Raw genomic sequence first — 26,887 nt, 5'->3', positions numbered from 1 at the left:
TCCTTGTGAAGGAGGATTAAAATCAATGCAAACTGCATGAAACTTGAAGCCAGGGTAAACTGGATTTGAAACCCTATTAATTTACCTGGCAGTTAATATAATTTTTGTAAGTCTTAATACTTAAAACAGATAGAGCTGATTGCGATAATGCCAAAAGTGATTGACAATCTGTTGAGTACTAAGTACAACGAGTATTACGTACCAAGAGCACAGCTTATGCCTCTTAATCCACTCAGGAAGTTTGCGGCATTATTTCACTATTATGAGCAAAAAAGTAGTCCCTCAAGTTGATATTCCTTCAGTAGGTCACATGATGCAAGGTAGACTTAAATCTAGGTACATCCAATTCCATAATCTATATTTTACCTATACTGGTAAAGAGTACTGGTGGCTATTTTAAAAGACAAGAATGAAGTTAAAGTTCTTCTGACTGTCCATGAAGAAACCAGTATTCGACATGTTGAACCTGAGCAGAGACGAAGCGATGCTGGAGAATTCACCTTAACACCTGAGAGTGGAGAGTGCAGTCGTTCAGTGGTTCTGGTTTTTGTTTTCCCTGTTGACTCTTACTCCCTTTCCCACTTTGTAGTTCCAGAAGGTAGACCTCCACAGTGAGACAAAGACTGTCCATACTCATTTGGTATGGCCAATAGTTATTTCCAACATGGCACATACTCAATTAAAAACTGTTTCTACAAGGTTTATAAGGCAGGTTCAGTTTTTTCTACACATACAAAGTTGCTTAACTATCATTAATTACCCATTTTATTCCCACCTACATTTTCTAGATCAGGAAATCAATGCTTAAATTAAAAGTTAAATATATACACACATCTATTCTGCAAGTTTCAGAGTCATAATGTGTGTGTGTGTGTGTGTGTGTGTGTGTGTGTGTGTGTGTGTATTGTATGAGGTTTATTGACCTGTTTAAGCAAAACTACTTTTAAGGCACTTGAAACAGTTTCAGATATCTGATGAGACATACCATTCTAGATATTTAGAACAGCAATTAATGGTTTCAGATGCACAATGATGCACTTGCGTCAAAAGTGTACGGCTATCATGGCCAATAAAACTCAAAGAAGTCCATGTAGTCATTTAATTATGATTATTATTTAAGCTTACTTGGTTTTTATATGAGGGATTATAATAGAAAAATGAAGGATAATGTTCCCAAGGGGGTGGACCTTAAGTGATAGTATTTTTGGTAAATAATAGATTGAAATAAAACCCTTACATTAAGGTTCTGGGAAAATAATGGAAGAGGAAGCAGAAAGATTGTAAGAGCCACAGAACCAGGTCACCTGCAGCCAGACACTGTGTTCTAACCATTACAAGGAAGTTGTACCCTTAACATCTCAACAACATGATTGCTTTAACAAGACCTGAATAATGACAACACCAGCTGACGTGCTTCTGTAAACGGGGCATTTTTCAAGGTCCTATGCCAAGATGAAGAACTATAAAAAGGAAACTAGGTTTTACTCAGGGAATAGAGTTTATACAATTGAAAGTGGTCAGTCCTAAACAATATACATATAAGTTATAGTAAATGGATTCAGTAGGAATATATATAGATATATATGTAATATGTATATTATATACTTTGTCATTTCTATTCCTGTCTCTTTCTCTTCCAACTTTTCCAGTGTCCCACTAAGATTTGAGATAATATATATACACATATATATTTTCAATATATGTAATTTAAACAATATATATTAATATATAAATATATATTTGATTGAATATATTTTGTTTTGTTTGAATCCTTCTGCTTCCTCTTCTATAATTTTCTCTGTACCTTAATGGAAGGGTTGAATTTCTATCACTTACCAAAACCTATTGCTCAAAATTTCCCACTCCTTGGGAACATTATCTTTTTTTTCAATTAAAATGCCTCATATAAAAATCAAGAAAGCTCAAATAATTTCCATAATCACATTTAAATGATTATATATGTTAATTTAAATAATATATATAATCTTGAGTTTGAGTGGGAATCAGGGAAGGACACTGGGAGAGGGAGAGGCAAGGGGGGTAACAGTGATATCCATACAAAATATCATACATATCTCATATATGAAATTTTGAAAAAGTAAACACAAAATAATGGGTAGGTAAGGTTATAATATGCATGTCCTTTATGTATGTGTATATCTCCTTTAATGAAATCATATGCAAGTAAACAGACAACCACAGAGCAAATGAAATTTCATTTCATAAAATTGTACAAGAGTTGAAAAACATCAAGGCAAATCACTATCGTAAATGAAGCCATCTGTCATCTCTATGGGACAGGGGGACATTCTACGCCCATCTTAGGTTTCCATATTGTGACTCACTGATTCTCCCATCTTTTCAGCCTTACCTCTGGACCATTACGGCTACTCATCATACGTCAGTGGCCCTCATTTCCTTTAGCTTCCGAATTTCTCATCACAGCACTGTTGTGTGTGCTCTCTCTTCTGCCAGCTCCCCTTCTTCCAGCTCCTCACAAGAATGATGCTTTCATGAGGCTGAGAGCCAGGCGAGTGTGATCTCTGAGAGTCCTTCCAGCACATCCCTTCCAGTTCCAACTGCATCTTTCCTTCTTTTTGTTCTTTTCTACCTTTTAGAATTTATAACTGTTTATAGGGTTGATTTATTTTCTTCTGGTCCCCACCTCCTATTTGAACGCAATGTCTTGAGGACAGCCATCAACAGTATACTAGATTACAGCAGTGTTTCTGGAACACGGTGTGAAGTCAAAGTCTGATGGCTGCAGAATAAACTAGTAAGGATAACTGGACTGGGCATATTTATTACAACCATTTCGTTCAAGTCATTTTGGAGTCTCATGCTGCATAGTGTATAGTAACAAACTGAAATTTTCTTCAGGCTCTTTTGCCTTCTTTCCATCTTAACCCCATACCTCTTAAAAGTCTAAGAACTGCTACCAAAGATTCATGAAAGGGAAAAACCTATAGGCTCTTACTTCAACTACAGAACAAGCTCTAAGCATAGAAGTACTTGGTAAGGAGAAGCAAAATGAGCAACAGGGCACTATAGGTAAAAGAAATAATTCCTGTTAAAGAATCCAGTCATCACTTATTAAAGCATAATAGTGTTAGACATCCCTCTGAAGACAGTAAGAGTTTTCATATGTAGAATATATCTTTATTGAAGACAGTCTGTACTTCATATATATGCAAATCTCTATTTAAAAGTGTAGACACAGTCACCTATACATCAGCAGTAACAACCGGATTCACAATAATAATAATAATAATAATAATAATATTTTAATATTGATCCCTCACAAGCATATTATGATTCCTTACCCACAATTAGGCTGCCATGTTAGTAAGGAAGATATAATTACTAACTTTGTTTTACAGATGAACAGAAAGCTCATTGCACATGGTTTGATTTACCCCAGTATCACTAGCCTCACTGAATCTTGCTTCTTTCATGAGGCTCTTGACCTCCCTCTTGGTGACAAGGCTAGTTCTTAGATTGAAGCACATAATGAGTCTACTTTCAAAACAAAAACTTCAGAAAAAAATTAGTGAATCGCACAGCGGCATGAATACATCTCAAAATCTTGAAATTGTGGAGAAGACAAACCAAGAGGGACAGAAATGAGAGTCATGGCGGCCAGCAATTGTTCCTGAGAAAGATCTGACGATGAAAAGCCACGAAGAGCCTTCTCGGAGTAGCGGACACATTTTATCATCCATTCAGTGGGAGACGCTCAACTTCTGACATTGCTAAAATTCGTCAAGCTACACAGTCAAAACTGATGGATTTATATATTATATATATATATATATGTGTGTGTGTGTGTGTGTGTGAAATATATTTATATTCCCTCTTATTATAATACGCACTTTTATTGTTGAAAATAAAAAGAAATGTAATCGCCTATGCTATGGCTTACATTTGTAATGGCTCCAGAAGTCAGGTTTTAAAGGTTATTCACTAGAGTGCCCTTATTAAGAAGTAATGCAACTGTCTGAAGGTGGACACCATTTGAAGTCTCTGGTCACTGATGGCATATCTTGAAGAGAAAACCAAGAACCCAGCTCTCTCCTCTCTATTGACACAGATACGTGGTGAGTAGCTTTGCTCTGCCATGAACTCCTAGCACAATATTCTGCCAAGTCAAATAATTTCTACCAAGACCTAAAGCCCTCAAACCTGTGAGCCACCATAAAGCATTTCTCATTATTAGTTGACTACCTTAGGTATTTGTGATAGATACAGAAAGCTGACTAACAAAACTTAACATTGCTGATGTGGCTTTTGAATAATCAAGTATTTTAGGTCACTTAATTTATGTTCATTTTATTATGATTATATTGCTAATTAATATATAACTTTTGAATATTCTGAAAATATTAAATGATTACATTTGAATCAGTCATGTTCCTGCGTAGACAATACTCAACTTGCTTCCATTTCAATGTTGGAAATACCTTTGTAATGGATGAATGATCATACATTTATGTATACATCTTTGATTCCATTTTAAAGACAATTTAAGGTGAGGAATGATTTATTTATGAATTGTAACCTTTTTTTTTTTTACTTTTGATAGATGTTGCCACCCTACCATCCAGTACAGTACCATTTTAGGTGCCCTTCAGTACCAAGTAAGAATTACTTTTGGGGAATTATTGATGAAACTGGGAATCTAATTAAATTTATTTGTGGCCAAGTTGATAACAAAAATAAATATATGTATTTCTATTTTGTAACTTACAAGACTTCATTTTTGCTATGGTCATTTGAAATACTACCAAATGATTTTTTTCTTTTAGAGTTTAATTTTTCTCATTAATTCTTAAATATCATTTTATATAAAGAATATTATCCCATCACATTAGTTGCTAATAATTTTCTATTCATCTTTCAATTTTCATATTGAAAGCAATTTTTCCCATTTTTATTAAATTGGGTATTTTTTATTTACATTTCAAATGTTATTCCCTTTTCCAGTTTTCAGGTCATCATCCCCCTAACCCTTTCCCCTCCTCTTCTCTATGGGTGTTCCCCTACCTGTCCACCCCAAATTACCACCCCCCAGTAATCCCCTGCACTGGGCAGTCCAACCTTGGCAGGACCAAGGGCTTCTCCTTCCACTGGTGCCCCAACAAAGCCATTCAATGCTACATATGCAGTTGGAGCCCTGGGTCAGTCCATGTACAGTCTTTGAGTAATGCTTTAGTCTCTGGAAGCTCTGGCATTGTTGTTCTTATGGGGTTGCAAGCCCCTTTAGCTCTTGAAAGCATTTATATACTTGGCCTACATTCTGTGAATAACTGTCATTTTAACTCAAATTTAGATAAAAGCTTGAATATATGTATATGTTCTTTTTAATCTCTCTCACTGGATTTTAAATATTAGTAAGATTTTTTTTTTTACTTACATGTGACTAGGTCATAGCCCATATTTTTCTTCCTTATTACAGACTTATCAAAACACAGTTGTGAAATGTTTTTCAGTTTGCAATTCTGCAAACAGAGGCTTTCTGTTCAATAATAGAATCTGTGATCCCTCCCAAAGACCAGCCATTGCTCCACACTGCCAGATGCTGTTAAGAGCCTTGTTCTCATTCACAAACACCATTTCTGTAAATGAAAGACTCCACAGGCCTTAAAATGCTTTCCTGTCAGTCTAGATAAATCTAATCCAGTGTTATTCCATGTGACAGTAATTGCTACCACAAAACTGACTGGCAAAAATGGGTGACATGCTGTTGTTGGAAAACGTAACTCGATTTCAGTTTGCCAGAAGCTCATCCACTAGGAGACCTTTAAGATCAAGTAACGACCTGAGTCCTGTGGATGGTAAACCAGGAAACAGACACTGAGTTTCTAGCGCTGTCAATCAACAAAACCGTGAAGGACAGATCCCCGTTTGAGAACCTCACTCCACCTCCCTATACGAAAAGAAAAATAGATAAAAGGCCTGCAGTGACTCTAACAACACAGCCTTTATAAGACCAAAAACTACCCCAAATCCAAAATCATGGATCACCAATTATGTTCATTTCTAAAGGTACTTTGAATTATATTAGTGGTTCCTCAACATTCAACTTGGAACCAAAATTTATTTGATCATAAAAGCACATGAAGTTCCTGTAAATGGCGTTTGCTGCTGCACCTGTCCGTAAAATAGTCACACGTTCTTAGTTGTCTTGGTTTTATGGTTCCTTTATTTTGAAAAATTCTTCCACGTGTTATTTTGTATTTTGTGGGTGGAGACAGAGGGGAGAATGGAAAGCAGAAGCCACAAAGCCATAACTGCACAGCATAGACCACGCTGACAGCCAAAGCACCTGAATTCTTGCTACCATCCCAAGGACCGGTGGGGGAAACACCGGGCTGCCTCGGTCTGCTCCTCTGGCTCTTGGGATCATGTAACAAAAGCAAGTGTGCTGTTGATGTTTTGTTGAATTTTTAACAAAGCTAACATGGAGATTAATAAATTCATGGCAATTTCCAAAGATGTTTCTGTCCATTACAAAGTTGCAACAAATAAAGCATTTTCAGCATTGTTCTTATTGTTTATACCAAATGACCATTGTCAGATACTTTGTACCAAACCTGTGGGGGACGGTAGCCCTAAGGTGCTGATGCACCCCAGCATCACCAAATCATTGGTGTAAAAGGAGAGTTCTGAGTTGCTGTGGCAGTTTATGCTATGAGACATCTGCATGGAATATATCTGATATATATAGATGTAGATATAGATGTTATAGATATAGATATAGATATAGATATAAATATAGATATAGATATAGATATAGAGATAGAGATAGATAGATGTGTGTGCATGTGTGTATGTATGCATGCATGCATATATGTATGTATATACATCTTCAGGGACATGGAAAACACTAGTAAATTGTAGTATCTTTTATTCTCTCAGAAGAGCAAAACAATCACATTGCCCATGCCATTCATCATTAGTACAAATAAATTTGACTCAGGAACAACAGAATTAATATTAAATTAATATTAAAGAATAGATTTTATTTGTCATTCTCACAGCATGACCACATTCTTACCATTTTACCAAATTTATGAGGATATTATTTAAATATGATTAAATTCGCACTGACCATCTCTGATAGATAAAAGTGTTAATTCTGCTAACTTCTCGGTGTTCGTTATGGGTTCAGCATCTAAGCCAAAAGCTGATAAGAAAAAGAGTTTCTTACACAGTGCTCATAAGGATGAAACACCAAAGTAATTTAAATGAGGGGACAGGAAAGTCACACATCACAGAAAATCAAAACCTGCAGAAGACAGTCGGCTCTCAGGAAGGGTGAGCACAAAATTGTTAGCTAGTGACTCAAGAAGGTTTAATGCATTAAACATTACTTTGGAGAGGGCTAAGCACAAAATGCCTAGGTTCAATCTGTACTTTGTTGCTCAGCGTCTCTAAGCCTTGATAGCAAACAGAACTCTCCAACTGTTGAAGTATAATGTAACAAGTGGCCTACTCATCTAACCGAGAAAGTAGGCATGACTAATGCCATGGGATTAGAACTCAGATCCTCAGTATTGACTCTTCTCATTCCCTATTTCTTATTTGCTTTCCAACAAATCCTTTCTTTGTCCATACTTAAATCTCCTGGTAAGGAATTCTAACATGTTAAATGTTCTGAATACGTTCTGGTACTATTGCAGTGTATCCAAGGAAATTCAGCTACTTATTTGTTTCCTATTCTTACTTCACTGTCATGCTAAAATGTTCTGAACAAAAGCAATTTAGGAAGAAAAGTATTGGCTTATACCTTCAGGTTGCAGTCCATCACTGGGAGTAATGGTGGGGGGACTCATGGCAGGAATTCAGAACAGAAACCACACTTTAATGCTGTTTGCTTTCATAGCTGTTTCATACAGCCCAGGCCCACCTGCTCAGGGATGGTACCAAACATAGTGGCCTAGCTAGTCCTTCCTAAATCAACTGATAATCAATACAGTCCTCCTACAGACACACCCATGGATCACTATGACCTAGTCAGTTCCTCGGTTGACATTTTCATCTTTGATGACTCTAGGCCAATGGTTCTCTACCTGTGTCCCATGATCCCTTTGGCCAATCTCTATCTCCAAAATATATTTACATTATGATTCACAATAGTAGCAAAATTACAGTTATGGAGTAGTAAGAAAAATAACTTTATGGGTGGGTGGGTTCACTGCAACATTAGGAGCTATGTTAAAGGGTCGCAGTCCTAGGAAGTTTGAGAACTGCTGTTCTAGTCTATATCATGCTGACTTGTGGAGTTAGCAGACACCATTAAGACCAGGGAACACATTGCTTCTCTTAGGTGTGCAGTTTGATCTAGTGTAGACAGAGATCTGGAAGCGTAGGAGGATCAGCTAGGAAATGTAAGATTTCTAAGCCATTTCACAAAGCTCAAAAATACAGCAAATTTAGACAAAGAATTGGGAGATGCTAGAATAGGCCCAGGGAAACCAATGGAATAAAAGGATCCAGGAACATGTTGAATCCAAAGGGCCATTCTATATGGCAAAATATAGACAGAATTGGAAGATCATGATGGGATGGACCAAAAGAAGTAAAGTGGGCCAGAGTTGGTTGAGACACCACTAAGGTTTTTAAAGACTGGGAATCAAATGTAACCAGGAATGTGATGGAAAATGACCTTAGTGATCTGGGATTAGCTAATGAACAGAGATCTCATCTAGCAACACCAAGACCCTGAATTCCATCCAAGGAGAACAAGAAAAATGAAATGCATTTAGAGACAAATTGGAGCTGGCAAGTGCTACAAGTCGGAAAATAAATGGTATCAACTGGAAAGTATAAACATGAGATCTTCTTTTTTTTTTTTTCCAGAGCTAGAGACCGAACCCAGGGCCTTGTGCTTGCTAGGCAAGCGCTCTACCACTGAGCTAAATCCCCAACCCCTAAACGTGAGATCTTCATTGTTCCCTCTCTGAAAAGCCTTTCTGAGAGCTACAAACTGAGATAGGACTTCCCCAGAAGAGTTGAGATCTGCAGCATGCTGCACAATGTAAAAGAGTTGATTGGGTGACATGGCTTTTCCTCAAAGCTAATTTTTATCAAACGATTGAAATTTCCACAAAAGAGAAAAAAGAAGAGGATACTCTTCAGAGAAATCAGGGTTAAATATAGCCACTTTCCCTGACCTTTTCTAAGCAAAAGCTATTCCTTTTGATTGCTAGAGCCTCTCTTGTAGAGAGAAGATCAAATAAAAGTCTGGTGGTCTAATAAGGATCAAGTGAACAGATTAACTTAAGCACTTAAATAAATATTCGAGACAAGCTCACCAGAATCCAGCAGCATCATGGAGAAATGAGTTCTGATAAGGGAGTTTTGAGGACCCATTAGAGGACTTACAGACAATATATCAAGTAATTATGTCAGCCTTGCCTCTGCTAAACGAGCTGAGCAATTACAATTATCTTAATCTGTTTCCTTGGATAAAAGGTAGGTATTCTTTTATTTCTCTTAAATTTTCCAAATTCAACACATGGCTTTGAAATTGAATCCTTGCTGGTTTCTTATTTTGATATGTCAAAGAAGGACTTACAGGGAAATGACTCAAAATTTCAGCAAAATGTCCAAAAGGAAGCTTCAAGCTCAGGTGACACATTTTAAGTATTCTTGGAAACTAATATTTCACCCTGTTTAAAAAGTTTTAAATATATGTGGAAGGGACTTTTTACAACTAAAAGTAGAAAATGATACTTTGCAGAGAGAGAAAGTACTAGGAATCAGGAGGCCAATGAAACCCAGCCATAAAGCCCTCTTGCACACCTGGACGGCTGACCCACATAAATGGCCTCTTGCACACCTGGACGACTGACCCACATAAATGGCCTCTTGGCTTCCCTTCTGCTACTCTCTCCACCCCACCCAATCCTGTCTTGGTTCATACTTGCTCTCGGGCATCTCAGGAGAAAAGCCAGCACTGTCCAAGTAGACATGATCATTGGGTACATTCCACGATTGCTGTTGCCTGAATTCAAGATACATAGAAATGGACAGAATACAAAGATACTAATTTGTCTTGGACTACTAGATAAAAATCCTGCCCTTCTGTGGACTGTTTGATTATGTATACAAGTATCTAATGCGGAATCAGTCCACCTCTTTCTTGTAACAAACCTCTGAGTGGTGGTTGGTTAATTTAACATAATAATAATAATAATCATAATAATCATTGAGTTTTAATATTTTTATTCATTTGTATGCATATGGGCAGTTTGTCTGCACAGATGTCTATGCCCCACACGAATGCCTAGAGCTCCTAGCGGTCAGCATAGGACAAGGTTTCAATACTGGAACTTCGGCTAAGCAGTTGTGAAGCTCCATGTGAGTGCTGAAATAGAACACAGGTCCTCTGAAAGAGATGTCAGTGCTATTAAACACTGAACCACCTCTAGCCTCCGATAATTGAGTTCATACTTCAAACGGGTAAACTTCATTATACATGGGTTATATTTTAAGGCAAGTGATTCAAGCAAAACAAAACAAAAAATATTCAGTGAATGTTAGGTTTGGATTTAGCCCGCTTTCCCAACATTGCACCCAGTTAAAGCAGAAATTATACCAGGCCTCCTTGGGGAGGTTTGTTTTTTGTCTTTTGTTTTTTTGGTTTGCTTTTTACTTTTTGTTTTTGTTTCTGATTGGCCCTTTGCACCACACGAATATTAGTGCCTTACATTTCAAATTGACCATGTATATTTCTGATAGTGCTCATATATAAGTCGACTTTTAAAGTAATTATTTGATTTTTTACTTATAAATATAAAAACTATTTTGGGGCATTGTGTGTTTTTTGTTTGTTTTTCTTTGCTTTGTTTTTGTTTTTTTGTTATTTTTTGTTGTTGTCTTTTATTTTTATTTTAATCAAGAATGCAGACATGGCAAGCTTTGTGATTAGCACATTTAAAAGAGGCCTCATGGAGAAAAAACTTGTAAAAGACTGGAGATCAGGAAGTCTCTGTTGAGACTGTGCCTTCTAGCTATGACAGGGAGGGAGGGGATGTAAGACATGGGAGGGTAGGAAGGAGGAAACGAAGGGGAGAAAGGATGCAACTATATATTTTAAAAATCTATTTGTTCCCATACTGCTAAGAATGCTTTCATTTATAGAATTGCCTTTGCATCCTTGGAAAAATGAAACCATGATCACTATGAATGTAAATTTCTGTATCTGTTCTTCTAGTTAGCTTGGCTTCATGCTCTTGTCATTTATCAGTATTGCTTGACAAGACAGTTGGATTGGAAGCAAATGAACAACAAAGGGGTCCTATAATTTTATAGCACAATGGACTTGGTTGTAGATGTTTTACCTTAGTCTTTTTTTGATCTCTAGAAGGGTTGTGTTTTCCTTGTTTTTTCCTTCTTTGAGTCTTACTTAATTTTCTGCATACATACTATGTTCTTTTCTCCATTTGTTCTTCTTTCTTACCATAATTCATGCTGTAGTGGAAATAATCAGTGTCCTTGAAGATTAGATTGGTGGGAAGGCTATATTAGATGATGAAATTCCCCTGTTAGCTAGCAATGCATTGAAATAGGCGAGTGGCAAGTTGTTACCTCAAGGGGTTCTCCACAGTGAAAATTTTATAATGTATGAAGCGCTAAGGAAAGCCTCCAACCTCGACTCTTGAGGGTATATTAAAAATAATTGAAATAAATCTTCACTCATTTTAATTGATATTTTAGGAAAACCACTGTAATATTTTTTTTAGTCACCTAAACAAGAACAAACTACTTGTCGTGTTTGGAAATTCTTGCAAAACACAGTAGGGGTGAAGATAAAAGAAATGCTGCAAGGATTAGCAATAAAAGTAATGCATGAAATTATCCATCATTTTTAAATATATGTTAGTTGGAAGAAAATGGCCTGCTCTCCCATAGGAAACATTAACTTATATTAGAATGATTTTTTTACTGTAGCCTAGAGTGATGAATCATAAAAGAAGCAATTAAATACTTTTGCTGTGCCAAGCATGACACTAGCAGTAATATGCCATGGCCAACAGTGGCACGCACTTAGGAGAGTTATCAATTGCCAACTCTTTTTTCCCCTTATTTCTGTTGTCAGAAAGGCTAGAAAAATAAGATGTTGATTTCCAGAGTTTCCTTATGCCTAGTTCTAGTCAATAAGTAGAATAAGTAGAAAAATGTGATGGTAGAATAGGAGAATCTTTTTTTTCTTTTTTTCGGAGCTGGGGACCAAACCCAGGGCCTTGCGCTTGCTAGGCAAGCGCTCTACCACTGAGCTAAATCCCCAACCCCTGAATAGGAGAATCTTGAAGGAAGAAAAAAAGAAGGAAGGAAGGAAGGAAAGGAAGGAAGGAAGGAAGGAAGGAAGGAAGGAAGGAAGGAAAGGAAGGAAGAAAGAAAGAAAGAAAGAAAGAAAGTCCTACTGCCCCTCAATGCCTGCCCTACCTGTGAGACTATGTTACCTCAGGACACAGTGTCTGATGCTGTACCAAGTGTCTTAATACTAGGAAGGGAGAGCCAAGAGTCAGATAGAAACCTCTCAGCCTAGTGGCACCATTTGTGCATTATGAAGCAAAGGACAATCATTTGGCCACAAGGTTTCTTAGACATCAAATATTTTATGGAAGCCAGATCTGTGTCCTGTTACCAGTGAAATGCATCAATAAAAGATCTGCATGAAGTGAATTGTGGGTGTGATTAGTGTAGGACCCTCAACATCGCGCCACTGGGAAGTGGCAGAGAAACATTTGGACCCAGATACCGTGCATCTGGTGTTTCAGTCCCTACAGGCAAAACCTTTTTTCTCCTTAAAGGAAATGTCTTGAGGTTTGAAAAGCTTGTCTCCCTTTCCTTCCCTGTCTTCCTAATTTGTTCCAATCCTATCCTTCCTTAGCATTTCCCTTTGCTCAATGTGACATCTTGACCATCTCCTCAAAGTTGAATGTTCATACCATTCTGGACTAATGTTTGAAAATATTTAAATGGCACAGTATATGTCAAGCCCATAGAAACAAAATACTCCTCAGTGGTTGCTTCATGGTGGGTCCTCTTCTTTCCCTGTCCTCTTATCCTTCCTCCCCTTCTTTAAGTACAGAATACGTACTGTGCCAGGCATTACAGATGCAACTGTAAAACTGCAAGATTAGATCTGAATAGATTGGTCACAGATATTCCAGAAGATAAGTATATTAATAGACTGTGTGCACGTGCGACAGCAAAAGGAACTGTATAAATAAATAAAGTACAAACGTAAGAATGCTATGATTTTAGAAGAAAGAATAAAGCAGTCAACTGTACTTGAGGGGACACTAGGGATCCCCAAAGGGGTTATTCAAACCAGAAACTATTATAATAAAATCAAAGCAGCCTCTATGTTCAAAATTAGCCTCTAGATGAACTGGACATCTAGTTTATTTTTTATGTTTGCATTCATGTAAAATATGTGACAAGACATATACATTATGTTTTTTTTAATTTTTATTCCTATGAACGTTGAAATCCAAATCATTGAACCAGAGAAGGGGAGGGGGTCATGTATGGAGGAGAGGAGGGGGAGCTGCAATCAGGATGTAAAGTAAATAAAAAATAAGTTATTGTAAAACATTGCTCACCAAACTGAGTGATCTAGGCTGTTGTCACTTTCTTCAGTTTTTGATTCTTTATCTGATAACTTCAGTAATTTAGTTAGCTACATCGAGGCATTCAAACTGAGTTCAGGAACTATAAAAATGGATGAGCAGCTAAGAGTACTTGCTGTATGATCATGAGTACCAAAGTTGGGATCCCAGCACCCATGTGACAATCCAGGAATCTCGTATATGCCAGAAACTCCAGCTCCTCAGAATCTCATGTCTTCTTCTGGCCCCCATGTTTACATACATATGCCCAGATATACTCAAACGCAGACAGCTGCACCCACATAAGTTAATAACATACACCTTTAAAACAATTCAGAATGGACACCAATGTGCTCAGATATAGAGAGTTAAATCATATGGAGCTGGCTGAGGGGCTAGTATCCTCACAGAACTTTAAAATATTATAAGTGTGTAAAACAAAGAAAAAATACTGAATGTATATGAAAGCTGAATTGTGGTAGTTATGAACAAAACCTAAGTCAAGATGATTGTAAGCCAGAATTTTAGTATTTAACTTCAGGATGAACATGACACTTTTGTTCACTGACTCTGCGTCTGTGGATAGTTTCCAAGTAGAATATTCTAAAAAACCCCTAGTCCCACTTCTCATATATCTATGTATTATTTATTAGGCTAAAAGGCTTTTCAAACAGGAATATTCTGAGCTGGTGTGATTATGTGTACAAGACTGGAATGTCTAACTCTGAAATAAAATAAGATACCATTGAAGGCAGATCTCAGAGTCCCTGAAAAAAGGCAGAATTACTACTACTTACAATACATTAGTCATATTATATTAATTTTTAATAGACAGACTAAACAACCTATTCCAGATTCACTCATACTCATAGTTCTCCTAGTTGCTCTGTTACACAATCTCAATCACTTTGATATTAACTTTTGATTTTCTATGAAATGAATTTACCATCTTCTGCATGACCACGTTCAATATTTTGTTTCTGGACTTGGTACATTTTGACTATCTGAAATTCCATTCATGTGGTCTATAATATTTACAGAGGACTATCTGAATGTCTTTACAATTAAACAGAGATATCAAAATGGTAGCATTTCAATTTTAACCTTCAGGTTGTATAAAAAAAATGAACAATGTTGAGTATAATCAAGGGTGTGTAGGCTTGTAAGAAAAGCAGAGCTCTTTTTCTACCTCTTCTGTTCATGACTGTGGAGCAGACTTCAATCTTACTGTTCTAGCAAATGGCTTTTGCTAGACCACATCCCCAAACAGCCCTGTGCAGGATGGCTGGATTCTCTACCTGTCTTCAGCTTCATTCTCCTCAGACGGACCTTAAAGCAACTGCGTGCACACCAGTAGCACTTGGTAGTGATTTCAGAAGAAAACTGCTTTGGGACATGATGCACAGTTGTTTCCCAGAGCTATCCTCTCAGTGCCAGTGAGGTGGAGATGTTGCCAGTGCCAATCAGGGATTGCCTGGAAGCTCTGACAGGATCAGGGCATGGTGGTACCTCCGATTCACCTGCATTTGCAGCCTTCCTTGTTTGTGTTGTCAGGCTACAGGATGCTCTGGAGCGCATGTGAAGACAGGAGGAGTTAGACTCTGGCGCAGGGGAAATGGCCTGAAGAGGTGGATGATTCCTAGAGGCGTCAGCTCACATTCCACCCTCCCCCAATGTATGTGGCCCTTCTCCACATACATTGTGGAGGATCTCAAGTGAGACATCCTCCAGGAAGCTTGCCCTGATATCTGGTCTCCGTCCCAGAATTTCCATACGGTACTAACATCGCTGCACACTTTTCTTCTACCAAACTCTAAGTATTTCTATCTCTTGCCTAGCGTCTACCTACATGTTTGACTGGTACCGCTGAGTAAGCTCCTGGTTCTTTTGGAGAAACTCAAATAAAAGCCGGCTTTTATTTTTCTACAGAAACAGCCTGCATAAATTACTGAAGTGTTTATGCCAAATAGCTATCTTTGTCTGCGATTCCTAAACTATTTAGACATCTTAAATAGTAGAGTAGCTGATGCTGACATTTTAATGTTACTATCAAATTCATAACAGCAAAAACTTGGTGAACTGTGATGTTTAAAAATTCATTTACTCATAGCAGCTCTAACAGGCATATGACTGGATGTTCAAGTTCTATGAAGTTCCATATGGCATGGCATTTTTCTCCATGACTCTTTGTGTTTTCGTTCATATATAAATGCACATGTATTTATATGTGTTTACACAGTGCAAATACATTTGTTTCTTTTGCAAGATACATTAACAGACTGATTTCCCTCATCGTACTGTCCTTACTTTAAGGCCAGACTAATTAAAAGGAAAAAGGAGTTAGAACATTCCAAATGACCAAAGATTTCAGATCCTAAACATTCAGGTTTGGTACTGTGAACACTGTAGCACCATGCTCTATCCAAAAAGTTATTTTAAGGAGACCTGTTCCATCACTATAATTTTGTCCTTTTCAGTCTTGACCCACTCCAAACAGACAGACAAGCAAACACCCTTTCCAATTCCCTTCATTTAAATCTTTGCTCATGAACATCTCAACTTAGGTCTGGCTGTGCATATCCACTACTTCACTCTCTACTCTTAACTCCTTAGAGATCAGTAACTCTTTGCTTCTAGTGCACTGTTAATAGTGGGAGCATTGCTCTGAACCAGGCAGAATACCCTCAATCTTGGGGATTTTTCTTAAGGGGAAGCTAAGATTTCACTTCACTCTTCTATTGGGCCAATTAGCCTCCTATGAGCTCCCTCATGGTTTGCTCTTAACTCTAACGCATTATAATGAGCATTATTCTCAGGTTATATATAAACCTCATTTGACATAACTGCAGGAAGGAGGGCTGGCAGAAGTCAGCCAAGACTGCTGATCAGTCATTCTGACATAAAGTTTAAACTGTGCCCTTTGGCACAAAAGAAAAAAAAGGAGGGAAGAAAAAAATCAAAAGAAAAAATTATCAGCAATGTGCTTAATAATCCTAGTAGGAATGAAAATGAACATTATAAGTGTTTTTGTCCAAGCCTTACTATATCCTAAAAATAAATAGTAATTTTTTTAAAAAAATAATTTGATGAAGTGAAATTCTGTAAATTCTGTATCCATGGTAACCCAGGTTTATATTTTTGAGCTACAAACACTTGTGCCATCAGAAATATGTAAATCATATGAACAGATATAATAAGATAAAATATGTTTCTATAAATATCTGTTGGGTAATAGTTCAAAGAAAACTTGACAGCAGATTATAAATTGTGAAGTGTTTATTATTTTTAGGAAAAGTAGAAAAGTTGTTTATCGATGCAGTTATAATGAGGAAAGAGCAGTGTCAAGAGGCACATGCCCTCTCCTCCAGATTAAGGTCACAAAGCATGTGAAAGCGAGAGAAAATATACAGTGCCTCAAACACCAAATGGAACTCTGTCAGGAAGCCTAAAGGGAGAGCTTCCCCTCAGACCTTAGACATTAGCAAGTGTCTGGGGTCAGGGAAGAATAGGAAAGCGTTAATATGGGCGATTCACTGAGGGCGGATGCTTGCCTTGCCTTTTTCCAGTAAGAAGCATAACTTTCTTTAAATGGGAGCCTTTGAGACAGGACTCTAGAAAGCTCTTAGAAAGCAGCAGATCCCACAACGTTGCATCGCTTTTACTAATAGACTCTGAGGCCCTAATTAACTCTTCTGCAGTGTTGATTTGTTTTGCCTGGATAACTGGACTCTAGAGGGAGGAAATCTGAGTTCCAAGAAGAAGGGGCAATGCAGACATTTGCAATGTTTCCTTTCTTGTGTAGAATTCTACTTCTATTCCTGACAATAATTAAAATGCTTTAAAAAAAAGTAAACCAAGTCCCGGTTCAGCAGGGACTAAAGCAAAGGCCATCCAGAGACTGCTCCACTTGGGGATCCATCCCATATGCAGCCAATAAACCCAGTCACTGTTGCTGATGCCAAGAAGTGCTTGCTGATAGGAGCCAGATCTGGGTGTCTCCCGAGTGGCTCTGCCAGAGCCCTACTGATACAAATGAGGATGCTTGCAGTTAACCATTGGACTGAACAAGGGGACTCCAATGGAGGAGTTCGAGAAAAGACTGAGGAGCTGAAGGGGTTTGCAACATCATAGGAAGAACAACAATATCAACCAACCAGAGCCCACCAGAGCTCCCAAGGACTAAACCACCAACCGATGAGTACCCATGGAGGGACCAATGGCTCCAGCCACATATGTAGCAGAGGATGGCCTTGTCCAGCATCCATAGGAGGAAAAGCCCTTAGTCCTGTGAAGGCTCATTTCCCCAGTGTAGGGGAATGCCAGGGCATTGGGGTTAGAGTGGGTGGGTGGGAGTGGGAACATCCTCATAGAAGCAGGGGGAGGGGGAAAGAGTATGGGAGAGGGGGGGGAAGGGGATAACACTTGAAATTTAAATACATAAAATATCCAAGAAAAATAAAAATATTAAAAAAAAAGAGTACTGAGTCATTCCTTCTATGAATATGACTTGGGTATATAATACTTTTCTAGGCATATGTTTGTTATTCCATCAGTTCTCACAGACAAATTAAAATGACAAACAAGTTGCTATCTTTGCTTATTTGAGGAATAGAGGAAAAGTTAGGACACTGTGTCTGATCTTCTAGGTTCCTTCACAGATACCCTTCATTTTAAAAGCATCCACACAATGTCATTGTGGAAGAAACTCAGCCTTCACAAGCAACTAGGTGAGGAGAACAATGGAGCTTCCTATGCTGCCCCTTGTCACCCTGTCAGAGGCCCCAGATGGTCCTGGTTCTTCACAGTAAATACACACCACAGGAGGAAGACAGGAATTTGACTCTTTAAGAAGCAATTTGTTCCCATCTGTCTGCCACTAGCCTATGAGTATGTTGTTCTAACATTAATATTTTTTCTACCATAATGGTCCAAAAAATAAATTTCCTTTCTTTCTATTACACCATCTGTGGCCATGTCGTGGGTTCCTTTGAGAGTTCAAATATGTTCCAATATGCACCTTGAGTCACAAAATAGCCACATCCTGGTTCACACCTTTAGAAGGAATTGTTCTGCCCTAAGCACAATTGTATGTGCTATGAATCTGTTGTACCTGATATATACCCTCATCACCCTGGCTTATACATGCCCTGTGGGGTATTGCTAGGTAAATGTGGGAACGAAGGAAAACAACATGGGGACAGATCTGGAGACCCTGATCAACTGCTCTTGGGAGAATATGTCCTCCCTTCCCAGTCTACCCCATATCTCATCTCCATATTCTTAAAATGATGAGATGCATGACCATGTACAAGTTGATCCTTTAAAGTTAGCTAACAATGTCACTCTGTCAGTCAGGATAAGGAATGGATCCATTCCCTTGCCTGCCCATGGAGATCAAGCTTTTCCCAGCAGAAACCAGGGAAAAGGGCTAAAGGCTCTATAGTCCTCTTGTTTGAGCTTTTTTTGCTTGCTTGCATAAGATCCACTTTCTCCTTTTTCTTCTAAAGCAAATATTTTAATCAACTGTATATGTGAGCTTTCTCAATTGCTTTGCTAAGCCACCAGGAATTTGGAATTCTGACCAATTGCACAGATCCTGTGATAACAATACTCATTTGTTCAGCATTTTGAGAAAGAAAAAAAAAGCACACTCTTTCCTAAAGATCTTAACAGCTTATAGTCTTTCATAATTTATTAATTTGTCTTCATTGAGTAAATATTTGTTCAAATACTATCTCATGCAAATCGCTGCCTCTAATCGCCACAGAGGAAAATTGAACAAACTTATTTCCTGCCTTTCAGGAGTTCACAATTTAATATAAATAATAATAATTATGGAAATAATGAGCATATGTGCATAATTATCACAGTATTCCGTGGCAGGAACTTTCGTAAGTTTGTTGCTCACGTGACCTCATTTAGACTAGTCGAGGATCATTTACATCATTTTTATTTTACAGATCCTGTTAATAGCTGGTCTAAAGTTACACAGTTAATAAGGCCCGGGGCTATTCAATGTCTACAAATCCCAGGTTTATAAACACTTCAGAAATACATGCAAAATAAAAGAGATAATTTGATCCATCCCTGTATTGAGTAAGAATCCATTGGAAGGAAAAGAGCTAGAGAGAAGGTTGTGACAGAGGTGTGGCCTGCTGGCCATGCACACAAGCAGGCTACTGCCTTATGAAAAATGAAGTTGGATATTTATGAAGCTCAAAAGTTAGTAACTGCCAAATATGTCACAAAATACCCCATAGCTTTTAGTTATTTCTCAAGCTCTGAAAAGTCTGGGTTCCAATTGTTGGGGTATACAGATTTTTTTTATTCACCAGTTTCCTCTAGTAAACAATACTAAGCAAATGTTGAATTTAAAAAAAAAAGGAATGAAAATGTGTAACATATCTTTGAAGATGGGAAAGCTTAGAAGCTACTGTGAGGTTTTATAGTGTCTAGGAAACCATGGGTTAATTCGATCCTGCTTTAAAGTAGCTGTGTGTTAAAAATAGACCTTGGCACCTTCGAAACCGAAATTCCATATGTGTACTATGTAAAATACATCCGAACTATAGTCTAGGTAACTATTTCTTTTCTAATTTTTTTTGGAAAATATATATTCTAGCCACTAAATACTTCCCCCTTCCTCTCCTCCATCACAGTAATAAAGCAGAAACTTGCTAAAAAAAAAATGTTAATCGAAACCAAACTCAGATGTTCCTCTTCGAATCTCCCGAAGTCACTAACAGAGCTCTCAAGCGATCCCGGCTGGGTACTGAGGGGTCCTTTAAACCAATCTCCGATCAGAACAGAAATCAGGTTACAATAGCATTTTGGCATTCAGCCTACTTGAAGTGCTCGAATCACAAAGCAGACTGAAGAAATAATTTCATCTGCTGTCCATTGAAGGCTGCGCACCAGAAATGCTGCCTGCCAACAAAGGTGGGTACCTAGCTCCCAGTCACACTGTGGAGAGAAACAGCGGGGTGCAAAGCCCACACACAGGGGCCTAATCATGTCACACCTTTTGACCACCATCTCATTTTTAGGGTTCTAGGAATAGCCACGCTTTTATTCTCTATCTCGACAGAAAATTATACAAATCAAGAGGCACCTCACTGAGGAACCTAAAACCTGTGGTAAGAAATCGAGCCAGCACACTCCAGTCGCACGGGCTCATCTCACAGTAGTACACACCCCGGCATGGTTGTATCCACTACCTCTCACAGTAGCACACACTCATGTTAGTACAACTTCCTCTCAAGTAGCACATACCCTCCGTGCATGTACACACTCCCTCTTACATGTGTCTGTACACGCTCCCTCTCTAAGAGTATAAAACTTAGGGTCACATGTCTGGGATTTGCTCAAGACTTTCTGGGCGCCAAAGGGCTTGGTCATTTGTACTTCTCTTGCTCTGCCATCCACAACACATACAGATTGTCTCCTGTGCGCAGGTTGGCTTTGGCACCTCCAAACTGCTGAGGACTTCTGCAACTGGGCTGTACCTTCACTAACGGCCTCTCCTGGGCTCTCTTTAGAGAATTTGACCCGGCCACATGGTGCTAAACTTTCCATGACCCCTTTAGTCTTCAGATTTCCACTGCATCTAAGGATGAACTATTTCCAATGACTCTTATGTTGTGGTACCAAACTTCAGGGTCATTCCGTGACCCCTTCAAACTCTGCAGCTCTCATGCTGCCAAAACCCATCACCAACCAAGTGAAAGATGCTTACACATTACCAAGCTGGACTATCAGCTCAAGATGGAGTTTTGCTCCGCTCTATGTGTTGACCCTGAGGAAAAACGTCCCAGATGATTTCACTTCAATAATACTGGTCACTTCTTAATCACCACTGCTGAGCTCTCAGCCCCAGCCAAAGAGCTCGCTTGCCCCTGTACAGCTACGTTTTTGTGTAAGTGGTTCTGGTCTCTTGTCTCCGCAGTCAATTCTTCAACATCGGCTGACCAGAAACCACATATTTGTAACTCAAAATACCATGTAATAGTCCTTGAGAGACTCTTAAACATTTCTTCAGAACTACATCTAGGCTTCTATCATCCACATTGCCTTCAACATTCATATCTTCTAGATCCCCACAGAGCAGCCCATCCACCTCTAAGTACTCAATGCCTTTTCTAGTCCGAAGTTCCCAAGTCTGTCCACAGTTCTCCAAATAGCATGGCCAGATCTGTCAGCCTCAGAAGCTGGTGTCAATTTCTATCTTAGTTTGTTTTCTCTCACTGGGATAGAATATTCTGACCAAAAACAAACTGGAAAGGAAAGGATTTATTTCATCTTCTACCTTATATTCCATCAGGAAAGGAACTCAAGGCAAGAACAAAGCAGAGGCCATGGAAGAACATGGCGTGTGGCCTTGTTCCTGAAGTCCTCGTTTGACTACCTGTCTTAGGACCACCTGCCCAGGGATAATGCTACCCAATGGTCTAGGTTCTTCCATATCAACCAGCAAGCAAGCAAATGTCCCCAGAGGTTTGCCTTCAAGTCAATATGATGTCAAGTTCCCAAGAAAGCCAACCAACGCGTGAGCAAAGGTCTAAAAGTTTGATATGCATATATGAAGAATTATGTGTCTTCTTGTACTTCTAGTGAAAGAATAAACTGATACAAGTGCTAAGAATGGCAATTTGGACACCATTACCAACAATAAAACTGTGCATTGACCTAAGGGCTCAGCAGTTTTACTACTAGAAATTTATTCTGCTGTGTGCTTACCGTAAGTCAAACAGCACATTCATGGTGACATTCTTCGAATTATTATCTGTGACATTAGAAATGTACAAAACATCTGTAGGATGTTAAGTCCTTTCTGTAGGAGTTGGAGATTTAGCTTGCCTAGCAAGCGCAAGGCCCTGGGTTCGGTCCTCGGCTCCGAAAAAAAAAAAAAAAGTCCTTTCTGTAAATCCTAATGAAGGGATAGTAGGATGGTCCAGAGAAGAGTGAGGGGGTTCTGTGTATATGAATTCAGACTGGGCTCCGCATGAAGAAAACATGAGCATTTGGTGTTTTTATTTTGTCAAAGGCATTTGCTGGGCTCTTCTTTCAAGTATCTGTGATTTTTCACTATCCCCATCAACAAGTGAACAACGCACAGTACAAAAAGCATACAGTGGGTGGATCTTCCCTCTGTTGCTGTCAAGCACACGACCCTGACCCCCGGCCTGAGGTGGTGGTGGGAAGCCCACCGCTGTTTGCTCACGGAGGGTGGCGGAGGAAGTAGCAACAATTCCACCAGCCGGTTAGCTGGCTTTTTCTGAGCGAGCGTGAGGAGCCGGTTATTCGAACACTGATTTGGCCAGCGTCCCGCTGACTGGTATGAACCCCCTGTCTCCTTATTTAAACGTGGGTCCACGTTATCTCGTTCAGGATACAGATGAATTTATTTTGCCAACTGGAGCTAATAAAACCTGAGGCAGATTTGAACTAGCTTTCTTCACCACTGGAGGATGTTGCATGGCAGGGGCTGCATTCGGGGCAATGAACGGTCTTCATTTAGGATCGAAGGAAACCCAGAGAGAGCATGGCCTGGTCCAAACCAAGAAATGTACAGATTTTGAATATGGTGACTAGGCAAGGGGCACTTTGGCCCAATACTCTAGGTTCCCTGGCTTTGCTCTATAGTGCTTTCAGCGTTATCATTGAGAAAACACGGGGTGCAGAAGATGACCTCAACCCAGTAGCAGCTGGAACCATGACGGGAATGTTGTATAAATGTACAGGTGGCCTTGGAGGAACATCACTCGGCGGCCTGGCAGGACAGACACTCACCAGTCTCTATGCACTGTCTAACAAGTGGGAGCACATGAAAGGGTCCCTGCTCCAACAGTCACTCTGAAGATGTTTGCCACCTCAGGAATAGGGGACTCTTCATAGTCATCCAGATCAATTAATAAGTCAGTCTGGAGTTGCTTTCTCTCTTGCACCTACAATTACTTTGAACAGAGGAGACTCTGATTTGCTGGGACAAAGATCATGGATGCTTAGCCTGGTCTGCACTGCTTGCCCTCGGTGAGCGGAAGCCAAACCCTTTGGTGACTCACTGAGAATGTGTTCTCTTCTCCTTTGAAGATGATCTCGCACCTCCTACCCCAAACTGGAAAACCACTTACTCTCCAAGTTTATTACCATGTTAATTCATTTAAAAATCTAAAATTTAATATTGCCCTGTTTTCCAAATAAAGGGTGAAAATAAAAAAAAAAAAGCATACAACCCACCTGCGTTTCCTCCTCAGAATACACAGAACCACAGCTTGTTTTTCCATAACTCTATGTCATAGCCGCTTCCATGATAATGAGGGCTTTAAAAATCCAGGAATGTGTCATAAATAAACGGAGGTACATGTCACAAATAAAACTGTGAACTTCTTGTTGGTTAGAATTTTATCACCTCCAACTTACTCTGAAATAAACTATAAGGGGAACGGGTTTGAGATTTACTGCTTAAAAACCAATTCTCTATGGAAGTTATATGCCATGGGTCCTCAAAAAGGGCACAGAATGTTACCTCTTAAAATGCAATGACCTGAAGACCTTCTGCAGAATTATTACCTGAGAGTAAATCAGTCACTAAAATGCCTCCAACCCAAAGAAACCTTAAGGAGTACAAGTTTGGATTTAAAAGCTCTATACTTCACTTAACTGGATCATTAGCGTTCAGTGAAAAATAACTTAAGAATGTGAGAATTTTATTATTTTATTTATGAATTTCATCCTGTTAACATTTCAAAACACTGACATGCAGAGAAGAGATCCAGTGGGAGACAAGTAAACGCAGTTTGACCTCATAATTGATCTACTCTGTATAGTGGGGCTAGTTTTATCACTGCCTAAGAAGTTTGAGCCACCAGGAGCACTGAAGAGGTGCTTAGCCTCCTGTATTAGTTCTTCCCTTCCCAGCATCGGTGAGGGTAAACTTATGAATGACTCTGGGCATTCATCTCTACACGTGGTCAGGCACCTCCACTCAATACCCAGCGTTGAGCTTTGACTGAAGGATAAAGCAACTGTGGGTTTACTTGGCTGAAAGTCTTAACAGGCAAGATGGCTGGTGAACTAATAAATAAGGTCCACCCAATGCTCAGCTCACAGAACTAACATGAAACCCCAGTGGCCAACAGCTGTAAAGGATGCAGACAGAGTAGCCTCCACACGCAAATTCACTTACTCTCTAACGCTCTGTGAGCTGGCATTGCCAATGAACTGTGATAAGCACAGCCCACTGGGCCCGGGGAAATCAATGCCCCGAGAGCATCTTGGTAATGCCCATGCCTAAGTATTAGGAACAGTGTTTGACACATGGGATGTCCCATCTTACTTATTCTTTCCTGCTAACTGGGTGTTAAGTTGAACCAATTCTGCCAGTAAGACCCACATTTGTTTTAAGGGCAACATTAGAATGTTATCTTAGAGATGTATATACATTCATAATGCTGATGGCTTGGCTTGGCGCCACACCCCTGCTCACTCCACCCCAACTTCTATCTCTGAAGAATTCTATGGCTAAGCTACAGTAGAGTCAGGAAAACCTTGTCTCTTGATCTAAGTGTCTGACTCCTGGCCACAGAGTGAGAGGTGCACCTTTAAAAAACCTTCCTTGGGAATGTGTACTTTAAAAGCCGATTTCCAGTGGGGAACTCAATTCTCTGTCTGTATGCAGCCAACCTGTGTGGTTGAGCCTTTATTTTCCCCTACTACATAGCAATCTGGCTTGGCCATGCATAGTGCAATTTATGGCATTGTTTTTGGAAATCTCTTAAGCGTTTTAATATTTGAAGTATCTACAGCCACCCTGAAGCTAGGCTCTTGTTCAAACACCGGAGGGAGAATTTTTTTTTCTCCCTTGGTCCTGTGAATGACGTTTTCAGGAGTTGCTGTGGCTTTAAGTTCAAGTGTCACACAGTGAAAATGCAGCTCAGGATGCAAATAAAGGAATTCATTTGGATTTATGCAGAACGATTTTAGTTTTAAATCGTTCCTTCAAATAACCACTCATGCTTTATATCCATCCCTGACCTTGTCACATTTTTCCACTTACAACATCTACACCCACTTATTTATTATATTTAAAGTAAGGATTTGTAAAGACAACATAAAGACACCTCTAGAACGATCAGGAGAGCCATGCATGGACAGGGGGGCAATACCTAGAACTGTACTGAAAATCCCAGTTTGAGTCAAAGGTCTAGACCCAGTTTTCCTTTCTGGTTCAGCCTCCTCCTATTTCAAATGAAATGGCCTCACTGGTCTGCAACACTTTTCCACTTAAAGACAACTTGGCTCTTGCTGTTTTGCAGGTTAGCAAACTTCACCTGGCAGCAGATCAAAACACATATCAGTGGAAGAAAATCCAAGCGGCCTCCCCCTTCAGCAGAATTAAACTGAAGAAACGTCCCATCTTTCTTTCAATAAATACAGAGACTGCAAAAAAAAAAATCTCCTTCTTATTCTAGGACTCTGTTCCAGGCTTCAATATTGTTTTTAAATCTGTCATTCTGAATAGTTAGATGAAAGCCAAGGGCTCCTCTTATAAAATATTTTAATCACCTCTGACCGTCCAACTTCCTATCTCTACAAAAGCAATTTTTATGGCCAAATTAATTTTATCCAAATAACAGCAGGCCAAGGACAGCTGTTTGCAGAGCTGTTAGAACAAAATCCTGGCATGAAGGAAGAGAACGTCGGTCAAAACCTAAAAGCATTTTAAGCAAGTTGAAAATACTCTGAGATCAAGTAGAGCTTGGGTTCGACATTTACTTGACAGTCAAATATATGCAAATGGATTGCCTTACAATTACTGCCCAGTCCAAGTATATTAAAAATTCAAGTAAGGGAAATGCCTGGAGTCTTTCCTGTGAGCATCCATGCCCTACAAGACAAAGCTTATTCTAAAATGACCTCTGTACCAATTTTAGAGCATTTAAAAAATAACCACACCAGAATCCTGTTACTTTGGTAGAACTTCCCCCAGGGAGGACTGACACCCAGTGGGTGTTAGAGGCTACCCCCTCTGAATGAGTCTGTTCTACTGATTCTACTGGGCACAGTGGATATTGGCTGGATTCACAATGGCTCTGCTGGACTCAGAGTCTGAGAAAAGTGCAAAGCATGGGAGTTGAGAGTGAGTTCTGGAGTGAGGGTTCTGCTCTATTGGTTGCTAAGTCATCAGCCATAAGCACATTCGGTGAGTTCTGTAGACTTTCATCTCTTTATATAAAAAGTAGGAAAGGACCAGTAGCAACTTT

General features: G+C 39.1%; 1 protein-coding gene and 1 pseudogene across 1 annotated transcript in view; one reads left to right on the top strand and one right to left on the bottom strand.

Moving 5' to 3' along the window:
• The window catches only part of Trpm3 (transient receptor potential cation channel subfamily M member 3), an 851,352-nt gene that overhangs the window by 548,356 nt on the left and 276,109 nt on the right, over positions 1 to 26,887 (bottom strand).
• LOC116894722 lies at positions 22,571 to 23,864 on the top strand (annotated as a pseudogene).

This window comes from Rattus rattus, chromosome 2 (assembly GCF_011064425.1).
Source record: "Rattus rattus isolate New Zealand chromosome 2, Rrattus_CSIRO_v1, whole genome shotgun sequence".
NCBI lineage: Eukaryota > Metazoa > Chordata > Mammalia > Rodentia > Muridae > Rattus > Rattus rattus.
Note: the sequence above shows the minus strand (reverse complement) of the source record. Positions and strands in the feature narration are given on the sequence as shown.